This window comes from Falco peregrinus, chromosome 4 (genome assembly GCF_023634155.1).
Source record: "Falco peregrinus isolate bFalPer1 chromosome 4, bFalPer1.pri, whole genome shotgun sequence".
Lineage (NCBI taxonomy): Eukaryota > Metazoa > Chordata > Aves > Falconiformes > Falconidae > Falco > Falco peregrinus.
This window is the reverse complement of record NC_073724.1, coordinates 112,824,978-112,832,383: the sequence shown is the minus strand read 5'-3', so window position 1 is coordinate 112,832,383 and position 7,406 is coordinate 112,824,978.

The following is a 7,406-nucleotide window of genomic DNA, read 5'->3' as shown; positions in this document are numbered from 1 at the left end:
GTCTGCTCGGTGATAAATTATCAACCTATGCTTGTTTTCAGACATCTTTGAAGTGTCAGTCACTGTAAAAAACAAAAGAGCAGAAATCTCCTTTCAGAGGTCTCACACCTCCATTAAAGTGCAGAAATTAAATCAGTGTGACTTTCACTTTGGATGTGATTTGGTTTTAATCAATGTAAATCAGCATTAATGCAGTTCTATCACTAGAAGTGGCAGTTATAGCAATATAAAACATCTTTACTTGTATCCACACTAGGAGAGCAGTATTAATTTAATTATAACAGATACATATTTTTAAATTTCGTTAACATAATTGTGATTGTCTGCCTGTACCGATAAGCACACTCACATCTGTTGAATGCAGCACGTAGCTTACACTTTGTTTTTTCATACAGTTGGGCTCTAAAATGCAAAAAATCCAGATTTATCCCATGACTCTGATAATCAGAAGTTATGAAAGCATAACAGCATTAAAGCATACGAATGCCAGTGTCTCAATGGTCCTGTTTTCTAAAACAAGCGATATCAAACTTGCAAACAATGGAACACATTTGAGTAAATCATTCCACTGAAATGACTGACCCTACATTTTAAACAAAGAACACAGTGACAGTTTCAAATAAACAGATTATCTGGAGACCCCTATCCTTCGCCTAGAGGCGTCTGATTCTTTTAACAGTTTTGATAGCAAACCCCCAGAATTTTAATACTGCATGGAACTCATCCATGAATGATTTTTACATTTATTGATGATCTTAAAATGAAAACTCATTTCACACTTTCTGAAATATTATTTGACGGAGGTTTTATCCAAATGGGCAGTGAAATGGCATTAGAAATTTGTCATCTATCCAAAATCTGGATTTTAGTAGACAAAGAATTCAGGGCACATGTTATGCAATCTTTTATAATCAGTCTTTAAACTCCAAACTTTAAATTTTGTATATATACAGACACACACAAAGTGGAAATGAGTAATTTGTGGAGAAAAATGTCTTATTTTCTTTATTTTATATAAAAATTATTTAGTTATTTTACATAAAAATAACTTTTTATTTTTAATAAGAGAGCCTTTTCCAATAAGATAAATTCTCTTTCCAAAAACAAGCTATCATTTGCATATTTCTGTTTGGAGAGAAAATTTTAAAGGGCTTAGCCTTATTAGCTATGGACAGCATAAAAGGCTATAATTTGAAAAGCAAACGAGTTCAATCAGTTACTACCTTTACATGATTTAAGCTTATTATTGTTGCTCCTGGTAGTGTGCGGTCTGTGAATCTTACCTTCACAGCACTGCCATTTTCAGAGAGGGTCCAATACCCAAGCTCTTCTTAACACTCACAGTTCCTCTCTATTGTTGCTCTTCTAAACAGTCACAATTCCTCTCTAGTGTTGAAGGTTTCCCATCTGAGATGCTAAAAAAAAGAACAGGCTGAGAGGGCTTAGCAATTTAGAAAATGACAAAATTAGTGGTTTGGATGAGGTTGAAATTACATCTGATCTTTTATCCTTCTTTGATGATGGCCAGTTGTCAGAGAACCCTGCATAGAAGATCACTGTGAGCAGAAATTAGGTAACCAAAGGTCTTAGGCTATTAGCAAGTGTAGTTAGAGATTGGCCTAGACCCAGAAGCATGAGGCTCTACCTCTCTTCCAAAGTTTTTGTTAGTATTAGCTATAATAGCTCTGGATAATTGTGCTGCTTGTTTAAGTTTCCAATTCTTCTTTGAGTCTGGCTAAATTCTTGGCCCCAGCAGCACCCTGGTACAACGAGCTCCTCATAGGCTTAATCGAGGTCACCCCAGGATGGTGGTGGGGCAACAAGGGAGGTGTTCAGTTGTGGGGTAAGCATGCAGGAGGCTTCATTGCATTTAGGGGGATGATTCGCTGAGGTAAAGTGAAGCGTGAAGTGTTTTGCTGAGTGAAAACTGTACCCAGATCTCCTAGCTCCATGGTGAATTGGCTTCTGTAGACACCATCTGCTGAATGTTCTGGAGGTGGGAGAAGGCCCTCAGGCCTGCCTTGCTCCATCTTTTTGGAGGACTCTTCCCACATCCTGAACTATGTGTCTGTGCTGGTTTAACTTCGTTATCACCTGAAGGCACCGGGGCAGGGAGGTGTGGATGCGTTGCTCATTTGCAGCTCTGCTGTAGGAGCAGTAAGCACTGTCATGGGGAAAGGTGGATAATTTGGGCTGGTCCTGTCTTAAGTGATCACTGCTAGACTTGTTTGATGATGCCAGCTGATCCCTTCAGGCAATCAACCAGGTGGCTGTGACTCAAGGATCTGCTGCAGGCAGAGGTGTCCAGGGAAGTGCGCATAGACTGGAGTGGATGCAATGCAATCTTACCTGAGACCACAGTTAAGGGCAGCTAATACAAACCGTATTAGCTTGCATTTGCCACCCACTGGTAGGTAGTTAGCGAGGCTCAGATGACACAGAGTAACTTGTTAAGCTGGGGGAACCAGACGGTGTCTCTGAGCCCTTATTCTGCTGATTCAGGTCCTTCAACAATGTCCAAGCAATAAGAACATGTAAACATGCCACCAATATAGTTGATATCTCAGCATTTAGATTTTGGTTGTCTGTGTCTTCTCTGGTAAAGACATACATTTTAAACTTCATTAAAGGATTGTAAATAATAATTGAAATTCCACATGACTTTATTATAAAATCATAAAATCATAGATTCATCATAGAATCATCATAAAATCAGAACATGGTTTGGGTTGGAAGGGACCTTAGAGAACATCTTGTTCAAACGCCAGATAGGGACACCTTCCACTAGACCAGGTTGCTCAAATCCCCATCCAGCCTGGCCTTGAACATGTCCAACGACGGGGCATCCACAGCTTCTCTGAGATGACCTGTGCCAGTTTCTCACCACCCTCAGAGTGAAGAATTTCTTGGTTTTATATCTAATCTTATATCTACCCTCTTTCCATTTAAAGCCATTCCCTTTTTCCTGTCACTACAGACCCTTGTAAAAAGCCCCTCTCCAGCGTCCTTGTCGGCCCCTTTAGGCACTGGCTAAGGTCTCCTCGGACCCTTCTCTTCTCCAGGCTGAACAACCCCAGCTCTCCCAGCCTGACTCCATAGGGGAGGTGCTCCAGCCTCTGATCTTCTTCATGGCCCTCCTCTGAACCCACTCCAACAGGTCCATGTGCTTCTTATGTTGAAGGCCCTAGAACTGTACACAGTACTCCAGGTGGCATCTCACGAGAGTGGAGTAAATGGGGAGAATCCCCTCCCTTGACCTGCCAGCCACGCTGCTTTTGATGCAGCCCAGGATACAGTTGGCTTTCTGGGCTGCAAACACACATTGCCGGGCCATGTTGAGCTTCTTGTCAACCAACATCCCCAAGTCCTTCTCCTCAGGGCTGCTCTCAATCTATTCATCCCCCAGCCTGTATTAATATTGGGGATTGCCCCAACCCAGGTGCAGGATCTTGCATGTGGCCTTGCTGAACGTTATGAGTTTCTCATGGGTCCATTCCTTAAGCTTGTCAGCGTCCCTCTGGATGGCATCCCTTCCCTCCAGCATGTCAACCACACCATACAGCTTGGTGTTGTCAGCAAATTTGCTGAGGGTGCACTCAGTCTCACTGTCTATGTCATCAACAAAGACATTAAAACAGGGCTGGTCCAAATCCTGACCCCTGGTGAATCCACTTCTCACTGGTCTCCACTTGGACATTGAGCTGTTGACCACAACTCTTTGAGTGTGACCATCCAGCCAATTCCTTATCCACCGAGCGGTCCATCTGCCAGATCTGCATGTCTCCAATTTAGAGACAAGGACGTTGTACAGTGTCAAATGCTTTGCAGAAGTCCAGATAGATGACATCAGCTACTTTCCCCTCATCCATCAATGTTGTAATGCCATCATAGAAGGCCACCAGATTTGTCAGGCATGAATGCCCTTAGTGAAGCCATGTTGGCTGTCACCAATCACCTCCTTATTTTCCATGTTCCTTAGCACAGTTTCCAGGAGGATCTGCTCCATGATCTTGCCAGGCATAGAGGTGAGACTGACCAGCCTGTAGTTACCCAATTCTTCCTCTTTTCCCTTTTTAAAAATGGGGTTCTGTTTCCCCTTTTCCAGTCAGTGGGAACTTCACTGGACTGCCACAACTACTCAAATATGATGGATAGAGGCTTAGCCACTTCATCCACCAGTTCCCTCAGGATCCACAGATGCATCTCATCAGATGACATGGACCTGTGCACCTTCAGGTTCCTTAGATAGTCTCGGACCTGGTCTCCTCCTACAGTGGGCAATTCTTTATTCTCCCAGTCCCTGCTTCTGCCTTCTGCAACTTGGACAGTGTGGCTGGAGCACTTGCCAGTGAAGACTGAGGCAATAAAGTTGTTGACTACCTCAGCCTTCTCCATATCCTGGGTAACCAGGTCTCCTGTTTCTCCCAGAGAAGGCCCATGTTCTCCCTAGTCTTCCTTTTATCACCTATGTACCTGCAGAAGCTTTTCTTGTTACCCTTGACGTCCCTGGCCAGATCTAATTCTATCAAGAGTTTAATTTTCCTAACCTGATCCCTGGCTGCACATACCATTTCTCTGTATTCCTCCCGGGTTATCTGTCCTTGCTTCCACCCCCTGTAGGCTTCCTTTTTGTCTTTGAATTTGCCCAGAAGCTGCTTGTTCATCAATGCAGGCCTTATGCCATTTTTGTTCAGCTGCTTCTTTGTGGGGACGTATTGCTTCTGAGCTTGGAGGGGGTGATTCTTGAATATTAACCAGTTTTCTTGGGCCCCTCATCCCTCCAGGGCTTTATCCTATGGTCCTCTACCAAGCAGATCCCTGAAGAGACCAAAGTCTGCTCTCCTGAAGTCCAGGGCAGTGAGCTTGCTGTGCGCCCTCCTTGCTGCCCTAAGGATCTTGAACTCCAGCATTTCATGGTCACTGCAGCCAAGGCTGCCCTTGAGCTTCACATTCCCCACCAGCCCCTCCTTGTTGGTGAGACCACGGTCCAGCAAAGCACGTGTCCTCATTGGCTCCTCTATCACTTGGAGATGGAAGTTATCCAGGAACCTCCTGGATGGCCTATGCCCTGCTGTGGTGTCCCTCCAACAGATACCGGGGTGGTTGTGGTCCCTCTTGAGGACCAGGGCTTGTGAAGGTGCGGCTCCTCCTACCTGTCTCTAGAGGGCCTCATCCTCTTGGTCTTCCTGGTCGGGTACCCTGTAGCAGATCCCCACTGTAATGTCACCCGTCCCTGACCTCCCTTTAACTCGGACCCATAAGCTCTTGGTTGGCTCCTCATTATACATATGTATGCTGTTTTGTTTTTGTATTCCCTGCCTATCCACTATGCTACTTGCCACAACAGTGTCAACTGATGCTCGGCTATCTCTATTTTAATACCTATACTAACATTAATAGAGTATACTAACACTATTTTGATTGGCAGGGATTGATACAGACTCTACACATCTCCATTGTAAATAACACTTAAGGAAATTCCCTCACTTAAGGCATTACAGACCGTGTTGGCCTCAGCATAAAAGTGAAACTCATTTCACAGTGATAATTTGCAGGAATTTGCCACTATTCCTCTGTCATTAGTAAAGATATTTTGCTCTGAGAGAAGTGGTAAAACGAAGATGCAATTACATTTGACAGGAATCGAGGATAGCATAACTCATAACTGCATCCTGGATTTTATCACTGATCTTTGCACTGCATATACCACAGAAAAGGACATCAATCGTGACTGAGCACCACGGTTGTTACCGACACACCTTTTAAAAATTACAAAGTTGCCTGAGATATTGAAAACACGAGGTCATATCTTTTTGTGCAAGGAAACACATTCAAATTATTAGAAATGTATGTGTTCAAAGCATTGCCATCTAATTACCCAGGCTTTTTACACCACAGCTATAAATGTTATATCTTGTAGCCTTGAATGTCTTGAAGGGATTGGCCTATGCCATCATATTGATCTTACTGAATATAATAGAATATATATGACACTGCAATCCAGAGAAATGCTAAATATAACATCTCCGTGTGTGTATGCAATACATGTATAACACCCCCCGCCCCCCCCCCCCCGAGAAATTAATGTGATGGATTAGGAGAATTTTTTATGTCCTGTCCTGCTTTAAAAAAAATACAGAACATTGACATTCTACACAGTTTTTTGCCAGACTTCTGTATACCAATTAATCCCTGGGTCTGGAATAAATACTAAGCTGTTGGCTACACAGAAGACTTTTCATCTTTTATTAATAGATTGTCTTCTTCACTCCAGTCATAGCATATTCAGTGAGTTCATTAAGGGAATGGTCAATCATGACAAGAATAATATCTTACAGACAAATAGATTGTTTTAAGGAAATGGTGCATTTCCCCCAATTTTATTTTCACACTAGAAAGACTTAATTAGTTTGGATTTTTTATTCTTCCATTCCAGCAGCTCTTTTGATTAAGACATTCAGTTAAAAATTACTACTGACTCATCAAACGTACCCATAGTGGAATGGTTATTGACTTGTCAAACATAGCTAGGGCTCCTCTTTGATTAAATTATGATCTTCTTAACTTATAATTAACTTAGCAGAAAATACACTTTATCAGGAGAGATCCCTCAAGGAATATCTAAACAAATGTTTAGGCAACCAACAGAAGTACCAGTTAGCTTTTATGGTCAGATGTCACGTTTTTGTTCTGAAATGAGTTATAACTCCTGCACTTAATTACTCTCACCCATTAAAAGTTCAGTCTAGACCCTGGCTGAAAGCACTCTATATCAATAACAGAACAATATGGATTTAATGGGCATGCCCAAGTGTTACCTCTTGGGAATTGTGCTCCAGCTGTCCTCCAAAACAAGATCTGGATGGCAGGGATAGTCTATGGTAGTGTCTGTTTTATCTCAAGAACTACAATTTTTGAAAACAGCTAAAAGCTTACAATTACAGCGCTGCTATAAAAGTCTTAAACAGGCACGAGTCACTAGCTGAAGGTACAGTTTTGACCCCTAGAGCAACGGATCTTTTTCTAGGGTTAGAGATCCCACAAGTTCAGACCTCAGGGCAAGAAAGGATTCGGGGCAGAGAAACAGTGAGAACACAGGGAAAGAGATTCCAAACGTTAACAGCCCATGGGTGCATGAACATGTGTTACAGGAGTGAGAGTCTGTGTCTTTTTCATAACAAAAAATCCTTAGTGTGATAAAGGGACCTGGCTTGGCTACTTACTTCACATTCCAATACACATTCCGTACCCACCAGCCCTGTACAGAAGCCTCAGAGCATCTCAGGTGGTTTTAGTTACCTGCATGAGTGCAGTCAGTGCTGGATGCAAAGGCATGCTTCTATTCCACCACAATCAAAAAAAAAAAAAAAAAAGATGTAATTTCCTTTCTCAAGGCTGAACTTTTT